Here is a 20,092-nt window from a genome sequence, read left to right on the forward strand (position 1 = left end):
GCTGCCTCAGCTTTCTCTTTGTTTCAACTTCACCATTTTTTTCCAGTTGTGTTAGTTCTGAGCTTAGTACTGTTCATCAATAGTTTTTTTTCACGTTTCGGGGTGGTCAATCATCAGTGCGCCTTCAGAATATGAAATATTGAAGCCATCGCCTTCCCAAAAGAGACTGTCTGCTTGAATTTCTTTAAAGGCGGAGAACCGCAGTGTTCCACTGTTGGATTCAATTTTTAATTAAGGTTGAAAGGATGAACCCAGGTTCATTTCAGTTACTGATCTGAGGTCGAAATTCTCAGGGTCATTCTTGAATTGAGTCAGAAGTGTCTTGGAAATGTCAAGCCTAACAGCTTCTGCTTTGACCTCAACATTCTTGAGAGACATCTTGTAGACATCTTGCTCATCCCCTTGAACTCAGTTAAAACAGTGTGGACAACCAGAAACAATGGACTTAGCTATCTGCTTGACAGTAAACAGTCTCTCATTCAAAACCATAAGGTGAATGGCCTCCACTTGATCATCAGTGTTTGAGGTTTTTGGACAAACTGACCAACGGTCATATTCTGTGCTGACCATACCTCGCTTGAATTTAGTAAGCCACTTCTTCACAGTTGCATCAGAAGGGGAGTCCTCAGTAAGTGTTTGTACCATATCATCATGGATTTCCTTTGGTGTCACCTTTCTTTTGCAGATACTTTCGACTGCTTGGGCTCTTTTTTTCATGTTTATATTTTTTGGAAACTACTCTTTACTTTGCAACAGGCTTCACGTGCAATAAAAAAACGTAAATAGAAATGTGTTTTAGTTTCTAGTTTCATAAGAAGTGGTGGTGTGTTGCCACAGCAGAAATATTGAGTAATGTTTCTTAGTTCTTGGTGAGGCTGTAAACTTTTTGAACGACTCTCGTACGCTGTTGTGAAAGGAGGTGCTAAAGATCACTTTAGTCGCGGCCAGCATTCTTGTAAGTTTTGATTTCTAGGTATTTCCATTACTCACCTTTAGTATATTTATCTTCATTAATTCTGTATTATTCCAACTGCATTTTATTCTACCTTTGGCTCGTTTTAGTCCCCAAAAAAGTATAAAAACACCCCATGACATTAATTTCTATATAAATCTTCCCAATCAGTGTCAGAATAATACATGATGTATTTTATAATGCAGGAGAACACGGACTCTAAATAAAGGCAAACAAACAATCACAAACCTCCAAAGAGTCAAACTTGCAGTCATCGGTTCCATCACCAATGTCAAATGTAACAAAAGTCAAGGTAACGCGATGGCCCTGTGTTGTGTTGATGATGTAGGTACAGTCTTCATTAGGCGGGTACTGACTGGGGTACAGCGGGGACGAGATGGAGCCACTGGGTGAGGTGTACACACCATCACAGGCTACAATATAAACAAAGCTCTTGGAAAAACCAATGGTCAAGACTAAATTGTAAGACTGTCATAATTAACATTCGGTCTCATAACCTAAGGGTTTGAAACTATGTGACTAAGTGAGACTTTATGGGTGTGGATGTCAGATGCAGATAGCGACCAAGAGAAGACTTGGACACCTCATGTATGTCGTGCTACATGTGTAACACAGATTTCAAGTTGGTTGATTTTCAAAAGTCTATCAATTCCGTTTGCCAGTCCTGGTGGTTTTGAGAGAGCCCGTAGCTACACAAATAACTGTTTATTTTGGTTCCTCCTCTATCCTGCGAGATAACGAAGCAAACTAAGTCGAGAATAGTCTACCTCAACGTTCCATTTGCATTGAGCAGTTCCCCATACCGAGAGACTTGCTTTTCCAGACTCTCCAGCAGAATAATCTCTTTATTCATCTGATGAGGACGAGGGTAAGCCGACATGTTCTTATCCTGGTCAGTCAGCATGCAGTGATCCAGATTATTATTGTGGTGCATCATCATCCTCACACAGAATAACACAGGAGGAAGTAAATGACCAATTTTGTGATTTGGACTTATCCAAGAACAAGGCAGACTCGCTAGGTTCAAGACTCCAATAATGTAATCTTCTAGAAGATGTGACATTTACTTCACATTAAATCACTACCAGCAGTTGGATCTTTTTCTTGAGAACGAAATGTAATTTGGTATTCTGTTCCGATATTGACGGCCTCATTATAGCTTAGAAATCACTCACGACCCACAAGAATGAAACTATTTGTAGAATTTTGTAAAACAATTTGTGTCTGCCTGAAATGGTGGTGTTAAACACTATATAAACTAACGTTGTAGGTGATGTTGTCGTCGTCGTCATCATCAATCATCATCTTCCTGATTATCGCAAGACAATCGAAGACAAACAACACCGATATTCTTCACCAAACAGCTTTATGTACCTACACTTTGCAAATGACAGTCTCCTGTCTCATTGCCAACAACACGCACAAACCACTGAGTAAGCTTGTAGAGGAAGCAGAAAAGACTGGCTTAAAGGTCAACAGAAAGACGACTGAACTGATTAATACTCCCAATAACATTTCAAGGAGATAGAATCCTGGAAACAAATCGGTCTGTGTATCAGGGGAGCATTGTCAATAAGGATGGTGAAGTGGACGAGGATTTCAAAAGACGCATCAACAGGGCCCGGCATGTTTTCAACAGACTACTCCCCATCTGGAACTCTTGATATCCTTCCGCAGTAAAACCCGCATTTTCAACACCAATGTGAAAACAGTCCTACGTATAGTTTTGACAATTGGAGAGTGAGAAACATCATCAACAAGCTACAGACCTTTACCAGCCGATGCCTACGTTATTTTCTGGGAATAAGATATGGCATAAAAAGATCTCTAACAGCAGCCTGTGAAAAACAACCAATCAGAATGTCACTAGCCAAGACATCACAAAGCGCAAGTGGGGCTGGATAAGACACACCCTGCGTAAACTAGCTGACACTCTAGCCAAGCAGACACTTGACTGGAACCCTTAGGGGAAGAGGGGAGTTGGGAGACCAAAACAGACTTGGAAAAGAACAGTAGAGAGTGAGGCAAAGAACTGGGAACCACATGGGACCAAGTGAGGGGTGCTGCCCTATACCGGGTCCGCTGGCGAGGTGTTGTTGCCGCTCTGTGCTCCTCGTGGAGTAACAAGGACTTAACTAAACAACAAAATTAGAGCGAATTTTACATTTAGATTGTCATATTTGTATGAAGCAAGTACAAAATCGTTTAGAAATGACTAAGTTTTGGTTTAGTAACAGGACTTTTGTAAAAAAAAAATTTAAATTTGCTGACCAGTAAATACTCAAACTATTCCTACCCTTCAGTGTGACCACCTTGCGATCTTACCTCGTGTTTTCTGTACGTTGTGCTGAATCAAGAGTGTAAATAAACACATGAAAAGCTGCATAGTCATCTTTATATCTGAAATAAGAGATAATATAAGCTTTTTAAAATGAGATCAGTAAATAAATGTTGCATACTATCAACTAAACTGTGAAATGTTTAAACAGATTAGAAGATTAAAAGCTCTACTAGTCCATCTAATGATTTCTTTAAAAAAAGAAACGAATTCCGTATTTTATCGACAAAAGAAGGGTTATGAAACTTTGTTTATATTATCAAATACTTCTAAAAGCTTTATGGCAATGTTTTCGCAGCAAAGGGAGACATTAAAAGGCAAAGCATAAAGCACAGGCACACTAACTAGGTTATGGCACGTGGCAAGAAAATCCCAAGTATCTAACCGTTTTTGACAAATCAAACTACACAGCCGTTGGGTGGACAGCTAAGGTTTTCTAGCCTCACACCCAACAGTCCTGTGCACTATCCATATATAGTATAAATCTTTCTAAGGAAGGACTAACGTTTGCAGGAATACCAACTCTGTTGCACCAGTTAGCTTATGCAGGAATAAACAAAACCCAATTTTTTTCTTTATTTGTTCATTTCACGCATGCTTACACACACGCACGCACACTCACACTGCTCAGGTGTTGCATAGCCATACACGTCTTTAAAAAAAATTTCCTTTGATCTACACATTCTTTCACTAATAAAAAAATAAGTAAATTAATCGGCAACAAAAAATATTATGTGACTTTCGTAATAATCATCGTAGTCAAAGTGTATCCAGTTCCAGTTCCGTGCGGTCTTAACTGAATGGCCTAACCTGGGTACTTCAATATCGTATCAGTGCTTCAGTTCATGTAATTGTCTTGTTTCTCTGTGCTACTATTCTTCACCATGAAATTTTCTACACACCTGTACCTTTGGCTATCAACCTCGACCCTACATCGCCGATATTTTCTCGTATCTCTGTGAGCCTTGCAATCTGCCATCTTGTTTGACTCACACATTGTGACCTGACTGTCATGGTACGAACGGTCCGACCAACACACTCACAGCCAAAATTTGTGCGTTCTTCAACAATAAAACAAAACGATTGTCCGAGGCTGCTATTGCATGTTATTTTCCTTTGCCGTGGTTTCAGTACTTGTACAACACAGCAGCGCAGTAACACATGGTAACACAGACACCTTGGCACTGGGTTCTGACATAAAGGTTAACCTCAAATATCCAAAAGCTTTTGAGTCTTCAGTTACAGAAATCTGTTTCAAAAACATTCGAACTGTTACAAGTCAATCTTCAAGCTCGGGTCCTGGAATCAGGAAGATGCGGCAGAAGTGGAAACAATTAGACAACTAATTTGACACAGGATACACGATATGTAGTCTTACTGAGCTAAAGGAGCTAAACAGATGTCAAGAACCTGGCGATTAAAGTTCAAGAGGTCAACATGAAGTCATTGAGGGTTATCTGGTTCAGTCTCTACTCCATCATGCAGTGATGTCATCAGTGACGACATTGCATAATGACGTAAACATACAGCGCACTGTTTACTCCAAGCCCAAAGATAAACAAATGTTGATAAAGTACAAGACGTCCCCACACCTACATGTGACAAGCAGGCTCCACACTCAGATCATTCACTCTCTAAGCGCCGCCATTTTGTTTATAAAGAGATTGCTCTAAATAATAGTTTTATTTACTGGAATCTTTGTTGTCTGCAAGTAAATAAATCCGCTAATCACAAAACTGGTTGATTTGATAAACTATAATCAGTACCTTCAATACTTTAAAACAAGGTTGCATTGTAAAAGAACTAATATCAACCAAAAGAAATCGTGAGTGGACTTTAGTTTTTCCAGATGTTTACATAATTTATTAAAGATAAACAACTTAACATCCTCACTAAGTTCCGTACAAATCGCAGTAGGTCTAATATGCTCCCTAGCGATGTCATGTGTGTTATTATTATTATATATATATTTTGTTATTCAAGGGAGGTAAGAGGTTGCGGCAGAAACGATTAGCTCGATTGCAATTAGCTTCCTTGCGAAGTCTAATGTGATGGTAAGTGGACAATTACAAGGACAATTCTTTATTTACGAGTGGTAAAATAAGCGACGGATCGTTTTTTTCCCCATTTAGCCCTCGCCCTTTACAGGGAAAGAAATTAACTACATAAATGAAGTAATTAAGCATTATATAACAAAAAATTGTCGTAAACAGAAAGAAGGGTGGATATGTACAAGGTGATAGTTAAGAAGAAATATGCATATATTACAAGGTCACCTGGAGTTGGGAGGAATCTCTAGAGGCCTCATCTATATGTCTTGAAAGTATTCAGATAGATGGCGTCGAAAGCAGTTCAGGGAGTGCAATTGCTTGAGATGGAGTGGGAGGCTGTTCCATAGCACGCTCCCTCTGAATTGCAGACTTGATTTGAAGAGTTCTAGTCGAGGAAAGGGATATTCAGTTTTGGGAAGGTTCTAGAGTTATTGGAGGAAAATAGGAGAGAGAGTCTTGGAGATAGTTTGCCCGTCAGTATTTTATACATGAAAATACATTTGTTAAATTTAAGTCTGTTTTTTAGAGGAAGGACACCTAGAGAGGTGAAGTCATTCGGGTCTATTGTCGGTTTTAGTAGAACAGGAAATGTTTTATTCTGGACAGCTGGTAGACTTTCTTGGAGATGTTCTTACTTGTGCAAGCGCAGTGTGGCAAGAGTGACGGGGCCTAAAGCCGGATTGGTTTGTATGGAGAAGTTCATACCTTAAAAGGTGCTTATGGATGTGTTTTTCTAAGGGTTTTGAGGGAGGCGACAGAATTGAGATTGGACGATAATTTGTGGGGTCACTTGGATCACCTGATTTGTGTATTGGGATTACTTTTGCTTGTTTAAGGTGCGTTTAAGGCTACCCTAGTAGCAACTCCTGCAAAGTGTGCGTTCAGTGTGTTAGGGAGTATGCAGTACTGGTTTTTCTTGATCTGTTGGTTAGCTGGTTGATGGCTTTCCAGATCAGTATGGTGTTCTGTTTGCATTCTATGAGTTTGCTAAAGTAGTTTTTCATCTTGCTTCGTTTCATAGCGGTGACAAAATTTCTTTGCTTTTTCTTCTTCTTCGTCGTCGTTCACTCAAATGGACACGCCTGCCTCCTGCACAAATGATGCTGTGCGCCGCAGGTCCTCCAGGTTGCCGTGTAGCTTCCTCAATACTGGCGTCTCATCAGTCCAAATGCGGTGCCTGAGTTCTTCGTGCATGGGACATTCTTGTAGTAGATGTGCTGTTGTCTGACTGCCTGTCTGGCACGGGCACTGGTCTGTCTGGCCGATCCGGAGCTTGGTGTAAAGGTGGTGATTGAGACGGTTGTGGCCTGTCCTCAGCCTGAAAATAATGACCTGCTCAGCTCTTGTAAGCAGGTAGTATGGGTCGTTTCGGTTGAAACGTGGGTACTGCTGCAGCCACTTGTTGTGCTATTTGGCCTTGATGATGGTTTTGACTTCACTGTAGGTGGTGGACCTGTCTTGCTGCTCTTTTGTGGATCCTTCCTTGGCAAGAGTGTCTGCGGCTTCGTTGCCAAAAACCCCACAGTGGGAGCTTTGCTTTTTGAATTTCGCTTCTTGGCCCCTTCTTTTTGAGTTTGTCTCTTACATTAATCGCGGCTTGGAGCTCCAGGTCGAACCAAGCGGGTTTGATGTGGTGTTTAACACGTTTGGTCTGCAGCGGTACATGCTTATTGTATATAGTTAGATTTTGGTTGTGCCAGTAGGTGATGGCATCATGTGGGTCTGTGATATCGTATAAGTTATTGAGGGGAGAGTTGTATAGATCATCTAGAAATTTGGTTTCATTGAAGGTATTAAAGGAGCGGTAGGTGGTTGTTTTGTGTGAACTTCTGGGAACTTTGGTCCCATTTTTGTGCCACGTCAGGCAAACAGGGAAGTGGTCGCTGCAGCCTGTCATGGGTACACAGACTTCGAGTATGTTATGTTGGTTGCTGACGTAGATATGGTCAATCAGTGTTTGTGATGTGTTAGTGACCCTTGTTGGGGTGGTAACTAACTGGGGGAGGTTCGCTAGGCTGATCTTCTCTATCCATTGCTTATTCGGTTTTAGGAGGTCGATGTTGAAGTCCCCTAGCAGCATGTATTCTTTGAACTCAAGGAGCACGGCATCTAGCATGGAGCTGAAGTGATCCGTCCACTCGGCTCGTTCGTTAGGGTTTCTATAAATGAATCCTATAAGAAGTGGAGCCGTATTATTCAGTTTTACTTCTAGCCAGATGGACTCTACGTTGTAGTTTTCTAGGTGGTGCAGCCTGTTAGTGTTGAGTGCTGTGCTGATGTAGGTGGGTAAACCAGTTTCATGTTTGCGCTCTGGGTGCCGACGTTCCAGTGTGTACCCGGGAATACCGATGTTGTCAAGGGAGACAAGTTTCGTAACCCGGGCTTCAGACAGGGCAAAGATGTGGAAGGGGGTTCCCAAGTTGTATATGAATGTTTTTACATCAGGTATTTTCTTTTAGGGCGGTGTTAATATTTAGGTGGCCTATGCGAAGCCCATCTTTAGTAGGCCACTCTTTGTGTGGTCTATTAGGGGACATTTCCTGAGGAATTGAGAAGTCTAATTATATGAGGCTATAGAGTACTTTAGTTCCAGGACCTAAGTTTTTAGTAGGGAAAGAATTTAGCAGACAAAAGAATTAAGTATATGTTAGTGAGAAGATAAAATAATCAGCAAGTTGTTTCCAGTTTGTCCACCGAGATTCACAACTGAAGAAGTCAATTAGAAATCACATCAATCCTATGTGGCTGATAAACACAGTAATGAGCAAAGGTCTGCAAACCAGAGGACGTCTCCAAACAGCAGTTCACACGATGATGCAAGACTTATTCTTGAATTCGACGGAGATGGGGCCATAGCCCCACTGGATAGGCAACTACAGTAGAAGTTTGGCTAGTATGTAGCAAGGTAAATCAAAATCAAGAAGGAAGACGACATGGTCCACACTGGGTTACAATGTCAGAATAAGCGTAGGTAAACGAAGCCTTGTGCATACAATCACGTAGTTAAAAAATATATAAAGCAAGATGGCAGAAGAAGTGATAGCCGCCGTTAGTGGAAGAAGATATTGATAATAGCAGAGGAAGAAATAATAAGCCACAGGCGAGTAAACAGCCCAACGCTCTGCCGAAGAATGTGCAGATCAGAACACTAGAACCGAAAGCACAACATATCCAAGAGAAACTAAAAAAGAGGCGAACTTGTTCTTTCTTGACTATCATGTGAAGGGAATATCAGGGGATGGAGGGGGAGCGGGGTTGGAGCGGGGTTCTCATTAGAGAATTATCACGGTGAGATCAAATGTTTGAACTGTTTAAGAAGACTGAGAAACTTTGTAAAACGAACTGGTAGAGTGGGACATTAGTATTAAGTAGCGGTGCTGTGCACCCTGAGTATTGTATTTGCTAGCGGGGTTTGATGTGTACCCTGAGTATTGTATGTGCTAGCGGGGTTTGATGTGTACCCTGAGTATTGTAGGTGCTAGCGGGGTTTGATGTGTACCCTGAGTATTCTAGCTACTTGACTGTGTTTTCTTGCTGGCTGTCAAATAGTGGATTTGAGTTTTACATTTACATTTCATGCCATGTCAGGATGGTTAACTGCAGTTATGATTATGATGTATGCCTTATGATTTAGTGAAGATATAAGTGTGATGACTTGCTGTGTAAAACTTATTATTTGTGTTGACCAGTGGATTAGGAGGGCTAGCGTGATAAGCAACACACTAGACCTCTGTCAGAAAAGCGACGAGCAGCCCTCGGGCAAATCTTTGTCTCTTGTGTGAAAGAATGCGCGTGGACGTGTTGTGTGTGTTGCTCTGGTGAGCGGCGTCTGTGACATCTAACAATGTTGGAAAGTTTGCAACAGAAGAATTATGATCAAAAAAAATGTTGAAAGAGGTGTTCAAACACTTAACTAAGCAAAGCATCGGTGTATGATGTTATTTTACAAGGAAAATCGTGCTTCTCAAAATGTGTAGAAAATTATTTAAATCATTCCGAAACTCCTGATCACTTTGCTCCGTCATATTTGACTGCTATGGTCCACTTACTGATTACCAAATGCGAATGTGAGTGGCCCACTAGTGTAGGCTAATCGTGTCTTTGTGCTTCTTTCCGCCACAAAGGTTGTTATAGTCTCTTTCTCATTCTTGTTTTTGATATTTTTGTTTGAATTTAGCCAAGTCTTCTCAAAAGAATCAAAGGTCTTTTTGTTATCTAGGAAAATTTTTAATCCTTCAGTCAACTAACGTTTTTTATTCGCAACAAATTTGCAAGTATTGCTATATTAACACATACAAATGTAACACGAAACATGAGTCAACTCGTCAGCACTTCGTGGGACTTTCTTAAAAGGCAAAGGTTAGTTATCTCGCAGGGACAGCATGATGAATTGAAGGACAAGCATCTTGTTTCTGGTTGTAGAATGCTCTCCCAGCCACTACTACTACTACCACCAAAAATAAAATTAATTTTGTAAAGCGCATACTCACACTCCTCTATGCGTTTAAGAACAAGAACGAAACATGGACAGCATACGAAGGACAGGAAAACAAACATATAAACTATAACATAATAAAGAACAGTACTAAACTAAGAAAAAATCAAATGCAGAAAACACAAAGAGGAACCAAATAGCAAGAACAAGAGCTGAGAGTAATATGATATTACAAAAGGAAGGGTGTGACAAAGGACTAGCATTATGGGAAAGGTTGTTAGGAGTCATGTTTATTGAAGAAGTGCGTGTTCAGTGCACGTTTAAAGGATTCAAAAGCGGGTAGGTGGCGGGTATGGAAAGGGAGAGAGTTCCATTGTTTCGCTGCACAATAACTACAAATCCTGTGGCAATATATTGTTTTTTTTAGTGACAGGAAGAGTAAGGAAACGATCATGAGACGAGGAGCGCAGTTGTTTATAGGTGTGATGTAAGGAAAGAGCAGTTCAGAGAAATAATCAGGGCAGGTGCCAGCAAAAAAAAAAATTAAAACAGCCTGGACAGTTTGTACTGGATGCCACAACGGGTGGGAAGTCAGTGTAGACAACGAAGGAGAGGCGTGTCGTGGTCCCGTTTCCTGGCTCTAAGCACCAGACGTGCAGCAGACGTCTGTAGTTTCTGGAGTTTGTGATAATAGTAATGATGATGATGATGGTGATGATGATGATGAGGAGGAGGAGGAGGATGCACACTTACCACGAGATGTGACTTCTTACACTTGCTTAGAGAATCTTTTCCTTTTATTTACGTCCACAGTAGAATGCAGCTAAAGCTTTGACACCGATATATATTCTGTGTTTTAAATCTTTTTGAATAAAACTTAAAAGAAAATAAACTCAAACCAATTTCCTTCACTCAAGAACTTCCTCGTGAAGACGCCCAGACGTGCGCTGTGAACATTTATACCAAAGACATCCCTTCCTCGTCTGACTAGTCCACAGGCGATCTATTGGCTGAACATTTTGTGGACTGTGACGTCCTGACCATCTCACAGACATTTGATTGGTTGAACATACGAGGAAGTCAGTTCGTGACTGGCCGTCACACACAGACATTTTCTCTAAGCACACTGCGAAGAAACAACCATGGCACCCATCATTATTCATCATCAGAGAAATTTGTAGGAGAAAAGCTCCGACGTTCTTTGCCTCGCTGTCTACAGTTCTTTTCCAAGTCTGCTTTGGTCTCCCAACTCTCTTTTCCCCTGAGGGTTCCAGTCAAATACCTGCCTGGTAATGGTGTCAGAGTTAGGGTTCTTGGCTAGTGACATTTTCGTGGGTTTTTTTGTTTTTTTGTTTTTGTTTTTGTTGGTAAAGGTCTGGAGCTTGTTGTTCATAGTGTTTGTCACTATCCAGGTTTCAGAACCATACAGTAGGACAGCTTTCACATTGGTGTTAAAGGGATTGTAAAGGTAAAATAAAACTGCTTAGAATCTCGTAAAGAGTAGGATCCACTTGAATCTCGTCTATGTTCGCATCTGTTCAAATGGGAGAAGTTGAAGGTTGTGTAGCATGTTGTGTTTAAGAAGAGAAATGACATAGGACTTTTTTGTTTACCCAGACGAAGTCACGTCACTTGACCTAATGACATATGACTGAGACTGCTTACCAAGTAAAACAGTTTTCTATCATTTTTAAAACTGTGCATAGAAAAGTTCACTTTAAAACATGAATGAACTCACGTCACACCACCGATGACGATGACAAATCTTTGCAATGACCTCAGACACTTGCTGTACGTCACTAACTGACGTCACAACGTCACTGACTGCTGTCCATGTATATGGGCCTTTTGATGTCATCATCCACTCCACCGTCCTTGTTGACAAAGCTCCTTCCATGGCCCTTTAAGCCAGTCTTCTATGCTTCCTTTACGGTTTCGCATAACCCGAGGACCCTGATGTATTTTGTATCACTTCTCTTGCTAATGGAGTTGACTTGTCACTTTCATAGAGGGTTCTGATGTTCCATTGAACATGGAGGTTTTTGCCTTGATCGTCAAAAGACGAGTTGGCGAGCTGGCTTCCCTAAGGCTTTCACTAGCACGCGTCATGAGCTCTTCTAGAGAGGACTCTTACCAACCTTGCCCTTGTTGTGTTTCGGTGTCTGTAACAGCAGTTTTTGTTTTTACATAAGTGGGTTGTTAGCCCAAAGACAAACCACCAAACTTAAGAGCCAGGGTTCAACATTTTAGTCTGGCCTCTCCCCTGACAGACCTGTTGGGCCTGGTTACACCTGCCAGGAGCACAAGGTTCCCGCCGACATCGCTCTGTGGATCGACAAAGTGTGCAAATCACCACACCACTACAAGATAAGATGCACCAACTGGCGGTAGTAGAAATACAGAGTGATGGCATATATACATCTATGTGTGTCAGCCACACTCGAGAAAATTAATGATGATAGTAAAGTGCACAGTAAAGTCATAATAAAGCACGTAGAATAATAAACACACACACACACACACACACACACACACACACACACACACACACACACACACACACACACACCACACACACACACACACACACACACACACACAAGCAACATAGTCTACAAACTATATGTAGATAGAATTCAAATTTTCAACATTCAAACATCAGAGAGGATAAAGGCAAAGATTTAAGAGGATTTTAACATCCTTAGGCCAGGGGGAGCTACGTGTTCTTCACCGATAAGTTAGCAGCATTGAAATCAGGAAAGACAGTCTTCCTACTTTTCCCATCTAATCCTCTCTCGATTTCTGTCTCTCATTCGCTTCTCATACTTTCTTGTTCACTTGCTTTTGCGCACAACATCACTCTGACTTTTAGGTGGGTGAGGGTTTACTGACTAAACACTACAAGCATGAAAGACAGATTTACTGCAGATTTTAGCGGCACATTTTGTCCACCAAATATCCCAACTTTTTGCTAGTCAGATTGTGTGTTTCAGCCTTTTCCTTAACTTCCTTTAGATATTACATGCGACGATAGCCTTGAAAATACTGTCTCCTCTTATGGATCACAATGTTGTGGCAACTGCGCTTGCAATAAATTGTGGAAGTCCAAAATCTTTCCTACAAAACTATAAAATTCTTTTTAATGTTGAATAAATCAAGATTTTTATGGGAACACTTCTTGGATATTTTATTCCCTTATAGTTTTCTGTATCAGTAAAGGTGTTCTCTCAATGTCATCTGTCCTGTCCATCTGGTTTCTCATGAAAGGTTTATCTTGCAATGTAAGATGCTATAAGGATGCGACAAACAGACCTGAACATGTAAGTAGCTTGTTTTGCTCACGACTTATCTTTGAATAATTTTGTATGTTCAGTTTTTGATAGCTTCCGTTTAGGATACTATTAGAAGAAGAGGATATGTAACTGACAAACATGAGGATAAGATTTTGTTTAGCTATTTACAATGCAGGGTTATTGCTTATCCGTCAAGTGCCTTTGGTTTAATAAACAGAAGACGTATATCTGATAAAACAGGAGAGAGACGGGAGGACGGTATCGCGATCTTCAAGTCAGTCCTGTCCTTTGGAAAGCCAAAAGTTCATCCCTAGATTACTAAACCTCTTCGTGTTTTATCTCCTAATTTTTACGTTTTGTTCGCTTTTATGCGGTTCCCCATTTACAGCTTGTAATAATAAGTGACAGGGGATAGATAAGACCTGCGTGACTCAGTCACCACATACTCTTCTTCAAACTTCACTTTTCTCCATTTGCCTCCGTCTCTCTCTCTCTCAGCGTCACTTTCCTCTTGTTAGTCTATCATCGTCTGCTACCACAGCTATAGAAGTATGGATATCATACAACACTGATCAAAAACATCTGTTTATAAACTGTTAGACCATCCTTCTTACTGTTGAGTGGTCTGCCCTGTACCTGCTGGCTTTACAATAATGGATTAATCACTGTACACTCTTAATTACATCCCTTAATAAATGGACAGTACATCAGCCAGCTACGAGTGGCTTAAAAACTTGTCTATTCAGTCACAAAAGCTAAGCAATGACAATAATAATTCTCAAAGGAAAGTACGACTGTGTCTTGTTCAGCCTGAAGACAGGATTCCCTGGTATGGACACCGCTACACCTTGCTACATCTTACACGGAGCGATACTCAACCTAGAATTTAATATCGGATATAGGTAGCCAGTGTGTTACAATGTTCCTGCTTCTTCACTTTGATTGAGGGAGATTTTTAATCACCAATCAAAGTACCACATGATGCAGACATACGTACAGATAGAAATACTCTACACTTTAAGCGGTTCATCTGTCCATGCATACAAACATTGATAAATGCTAATATCTCTTCTTATAAAGTGTTGCATTTGTTGTTATTTATTTTCTCCATAAACACTATAGACACATCTTTGCCCCTGTTTCGTCTTCATACAAGACGGATGATCTGCATTCGTCCTGTAATGGTTATATTCGTCCGATTTCTTCCATCCGTGATAATGTGATAAATGTAAGTTTTGTCAATCGAATACTGTTTTAAGTGAATGAGTGGTCAAAACGACATCACAAGACAATCACGACAAACCCACTTTTTCTGAGACAAAAGCTAAACAAGCAGAGAGCTAAAGTAAGTAGGTGTAAAAATTATTAATGCGATTGTACGCGTGTCCACATTATTAGCAGGCTGGTGTAGGTGATGTAGAAAATATGTTTTCTACTTTTTGTGGCATTTTATGCATTTAGTATAGTTAGTGTGTTATTCGGTTGGGGTAGGCTTGATTACAATGATAAAAGCAGTGAACTGGCCAAGCTGGCGGCATATCGGCCCGACTGGCGCGCCAAATGTCTGGCCGCCACTATTCAACACCGTTGGCCAGTCGGCGCTAACAACAACCTGACGTAAGCGGCCGCGAGTCAACCATGGCCAGGGGGAGACCACCGGGTAACAGCCCGACACCCCTTTGTCCAGCTGAAGGCCGGGGACCGCCTGAGGCGAGCAACGACCCTTACACCGGCGCTCATACCCTTTCTACACCTCCAAGGCCACCGGGAGGAAGTTACGCCCACCGGAAGAAAGGAACCAAGGAGGTCTGGGGAGGGGCAGAGAACGTCACTTCTCCGGGTAGCGAGCTGGTGAGCGGTCGCTTGAGAGTCCGTCTGAGGGATCATAGAAGACGTTAAAATCCACGTGGGGACTGAAACTGTGAAGTGTGAATTTTGGTGAGCAAGAATTTGTGAACTCTCGTTAAAGTCTACATGGGACTGAAAATGTAATTTGTGAACGTGAGCAGGAATTTGTGAACTCCATTTGTGAAGAGCGAACAAGGGGATTACGATTGAAAGATAAGTTTTTAAGATTAAGTCAAGGCCATGTCAACTGCTCTTTGTGTATATATATATATACATGTACTCCTTTGTTTAATTATATCCCTTTAATTGTTATCCTGTGTATTGAATGTGTTGTCCACCACCAATTGGTGCAACTTACCTTGTAGTGGTGTGGTGGCTTGTGTGCCTCGTCGACCCACAGAGCTATGTCGGCGGGAGCCTTGTGCTCCTGGCAGGTCCAAGCAAGCCGAACAGGTCTGTCAGGGTAGAGGCCAGACTAAAATGTTGCACCCGGCAGAGGATGGTCGTTAGCCTGGACGGCAAGTCTCTCTACGAGAAGACACTCGGAAAAGAAAACTGACGCCGAAGACGGATGTGCTGGGCCATCGTGCGCTTAACGGCAGCACAACGCACTGACACTCGCATGGAATGGACAACGCTCACTCTAACGATATGGTGCTTTGCCTGTGAGGTCCCGCCAGGCGGCGAAGTGCGGGCCCTGCGCCTCAACAGGGCCCACCCATGATACTGGTGGTCACCACGCCCGATGCGAGGAGCCAGGCTTCGGAGGCGGAGGGAAATGGCTACTGGCCGAAAAGGAACAACAACCACAGAAGAGACCCTGAGGCTCTCAACATCCTACAGTGGAACGCCGAGGGCGTTTACAACAAAATTAGCCCTCACCGAAAGACTACATGCTGAAAAAATAGATGTGGCCTGTATTCAAGAAACACACCTGAACCCCAACCACAGATTACCATCAGAGGTTACCAACCTACAGGATGGACAGAGAAGGAAGACACAAGGGAGGTGTGCTGATTCTTGTCAAGAATAACATCCCAGCAAGAGATTTCAAGTGACACGATCAGCAAGCTGAAATAAATGGAGTCAAGATTACAGTAGACAGCACTGTGCTCACTATCTTCAACCTGTACTGCCACACCGACAAAGAACGTTCCCTGCAGACTCTTGATATCCCTGCCGAAAACTGCTTGGCTGTCGGCGACTTCAACAGCCACTCAACCTGCTGGGGCTACGACGAGACGGTAATAGAGGAGAGGAAGTGGAGGACTGGCAGATCGATAGCAAGATGATCCTGCTGAACGATCCAGAAGACCACCGACTTCTTCTCGCGCAGATGGGTCTCCTCAATGACCCCTGACCTGCTTCGCCACTGACGACCTCTCCAAGAAAACAACCAGAGGGTACAGAACCAGTTAGGCGGCAGCGACCACAGACCAGTCAAATGGCCATCAACTTGCAGTACAGGCCCCAAGATTCAAAGACATTTCCCAGGTGGAATTACAAGAAAGCCAACTGGGATACTTTCGTCTCATTGTCAGACCAGTACACCAAAGGAATACGTGTGGCGGACCAGAACATCAAACCGTGCCATCGATGCATTCAACAGGCGATCTTAAAAGCTGCCTCAGAAGCAATACCAGAGGCCACGAAAGAACTATAGGCCATATTGGACAGAAGAACTCAAGAACTAGAAGATGAAGTCTCCAAGATCAGGGAAAAGTGAGAATGACCCACCATAGAAAACAACATAGCACTGAAAGAATCAAGCGCCAAATACAGAAAAGCCTGCAACGAAGCTGCAAGAAAGAGATGGAGAGAAAAGACAGAGGAACTAAATCTAGACAGAGAAGGAAACAAGTTATGGAAGCTGGCAAGGGCGATGAATGATGAAGATACTAGAAGTGCACCGATCGTCATACAACAAGCACAAGATATGCTAACAGGTAGAAAAGCAGCAAACGCTTTAATTGACAGCTATGAAGAGGTCAGCAACATCACAGTACCAGAAGAAAAGAAACAGCAAGTTCATGAAGAAAGAAGAGAATTCAGCCAGCAAAAACACCAGGAAGACTATATGAACAAACCATTCAACATGAAAGAGTTTGAAGAAGCAGTCAAGACCCTAAGTCAGAAGAAATCCCCTGGTCCAGATAAGGTCACCAATGAAATGCTGCAACACCTGGGCCCACGAGCCAAGACCAAACTCCTCGACCTCTTCAACAACAGCTGGAAGTGGCCCTGTCCCACAAATCTGGCGAGAGGCAGACATTGTGCCCGTCCACAAGAAAGGCAAAGACCGAGCGAAGGTGGACAGTTACAGACCCATAAGCCTCACCAGTTGCGTGGGCAAGTTAATGGAGCGCCTCATCAACACCAGATTATCATGGCACTTGGAAAAGAACAACATCTTTACACCAGAACAAGCAGGCTTCAGACAACATCGCTCAACTGAAGACCAGGTTGCATACATCGCCCAGAAGATCGAAGATGGTTTCCAGGACAAGAAGCACACGCTGACGGTGTGGATAGACATGGAAAAGGCCTTCGACAAGGTCTGGAAAGATGGACTGAGGTTGAAACTCCAGAAGTGTGGCGTAACCGGCTGTATGTACCAGTGGATCTCTCAATACCTGAAAAATAGGAAGGCCAGAGTCCACGTTGGCGGAACATACAGCCAAAAGAAGACGCTGAGAGAAGGAGTTCCTCAAGGGGGAGTACTCAGTCCTACCCTGTTCCTTGTCTTCATAAACGACATCATCAAGGACCTCCCCGGAAATGTCCAAGGAGCCATCTATGCAGATGACCTGGTCCTCTGCTGCACAGAAGAACACCTGACAACTGCCAACTACCGACTCCAAGAGGCGCTTGATGTCCTGCAGGACTGGACGAAGAGGTGGCTTGTCAAAGTCAACCCCAAAAAGACCACCTACACTATCTTTAGTCTGTCCACTAGGGAACAGAAGGCCACTCTGAAATTCGATGGACAGATTCTCCCACTGGAGGATAACCCTACCTACCTTGGGGTAACCTTCGATAAGAGACTTACTTGGAAGCCTCAGACCATGAAGGTCGAGGCCAGAGCCAAGGTGCGACTTGCAATTATGAAGAAGTTGGCTGGCACGAACTGGGGCGCGGATGACAGAATCCTCAAGAAGCTGTACACCGGAAGGGTCAGACCAGTCCTAGAGTATGGCATGACAGCATGGGGCACAGCAGCAAAATCCAACTTTGAGAAGGTCAGCAAGGTTCAGAACCAAGCAGCCAGACTCATCACTGGAGCCATGAGGTCTACGCCCATACAAGAACTGGAGACAATCACAGGGTTTGGAACCACTTGAGGACCGACGTGACACAAAGATGCTCGTCCAAGCCGCCAAGTTCAAGAGACTTCCAAATCACCCCATGAGAAACAGACTGACTCAGCCGACGAAGGGAAGGTTGAAAAGGGGAAGTTTCATCCACCAGGCGAGGATCCTTGAACGAAAACACCGAGACATCTTGGAACACGACCTCAGAGAGATCCCCCTGTGCCGGACAAACCCAGCATGGAATGAAACTGCTTTCCCCCTGATTCACTGCAGCATCCCTGGTGTCGGCAAGAAAGACTCCCAAGACGCTATGAGGAAGTCCTGTACTATGGAGTATATCCACAACAACTTCCCACAAGATCAGTGGACTCACGTGTTCACTGACGGGTCAGCCGAACAAGCCGTGAAAAATGGTGGCGCCGGAGTCTACATCCGGTACCCAGGAGGAAGAGAAGACCGTCTTTCCCTCACAACCGGACTCTACTCCACCAACTTCAAGGCTGAAGCAGTTGCCATTCAGACCGGTGCCACCCACGTTGAAAACAGTCCAGACACCTCCAACAAAGTCGTCTTCTTTACGGACGCACTGTCTGTTCTGCAGGCCTTACAGACTGCCAGAGACAAGAAACTGAACGACCTGTCCACTGCTCTTTCCTCCTTATGCGGAGACTGCACAGTCGTACTACAGTGGATTCCCTCCCACTGTGGAGTTTTTGGCAACGAAGCCGCAGACACTCTTGCCAAGGAAGGATCCACAAAAGAGCAGCAAGACAGGTCCACCACCTACAGTGAAGTCAAAACCATCATTAAGGCCAAACAGCACAACAAGTGGCTGCAGCAGCACCCACGTTTCAACCGAAACGACCCATACTACCTGCTTACAAGGGCTGAGCAGGTCATTATTTTCAGGCTGAGGACAGGCCACAACCGTCTCAATCACCATCTATACACCAAGCTCCGGATCGGCCAGACAGACCAGTGCCCGTGCCAGACAGGCAGTCAGACAACAGCACATCTACTGCAAGAATGTCCTATGCACGAAGAACTCAGGCACCGCATTTGGACTGATGAGACGCCAGTATTGAGGAAGCTACACGGCAGCCTGGAGGACCTGCGGCGCACAGCATCATTTGTGCAGGAGGCAGGCGTGTCCATTTGAGTGAACGACGAAGAAGAAGAAGAAGAATGTGTTGTAATTAAGCGTGTGGGCGTATGCTGGACGAGTGCATGCGAGTAACAGTAACCATTGCGCGCAGGACCCACGTGGCAGTCAATTACAGGTACATTAAATGGCAACATGTTATTTGAACCATGAAGGATACGACATTTTTAGGACTGACTTTGGGCAAGTGTGTGTAGAGCTCAAGTGGCATTAAGTCACGTGACCTGACCACGTGCAGAGAACATTCGCTGCACACAGCGCATTAAGGAGCAAAGATTTGCAAAGCGCATCCTGCTCTGAAAGATTATCTGACGACTATAGGGCTTGTCAGGCTAACAAGTGCTGTCTCTTCCTGTCTTTGGCCTTGTGAGAGCTTTGTCAGGACCAGACGTCCTCTGAGGGTCTTTATCTCGGATGTCAAGTTGTGTCCTTGACAAGGTTTCATGGAGCGATCGCTATGTCGCGTTACACAACAGGGCGTTGAGAGATTCGTTGTCATAGACACGCTCACAGTCGCACAGACTCACATGACAGACACCACACGGTCGACTCGAGCAACGAAGCCAGTCTCTCCTCACTGAACAGATAAACACGCACACGTACGGACAGTACAAAATACAGAGTAGAGCTATCAAGCCGCGGTGACTGGGGTACTAACTGCTTAATTTAACCGCGGATTCA

This window comes from Pomacea canaliculata, linkage group LG2 (genome assembly GCF_003073045.1).
Source record: "Pomacea canaliculata isolate SZHN2017 linkage group LG2, ASM307304v1, whole genome shotgun sequence".
Taxonomy (NCBI): domain Eukaryota; kingdom Metazoa; phylum Mollusca; class Gastropoda; order Architaenioglossa; family Ampullariidae; genus Pomacea; species Pomacea canaliculata.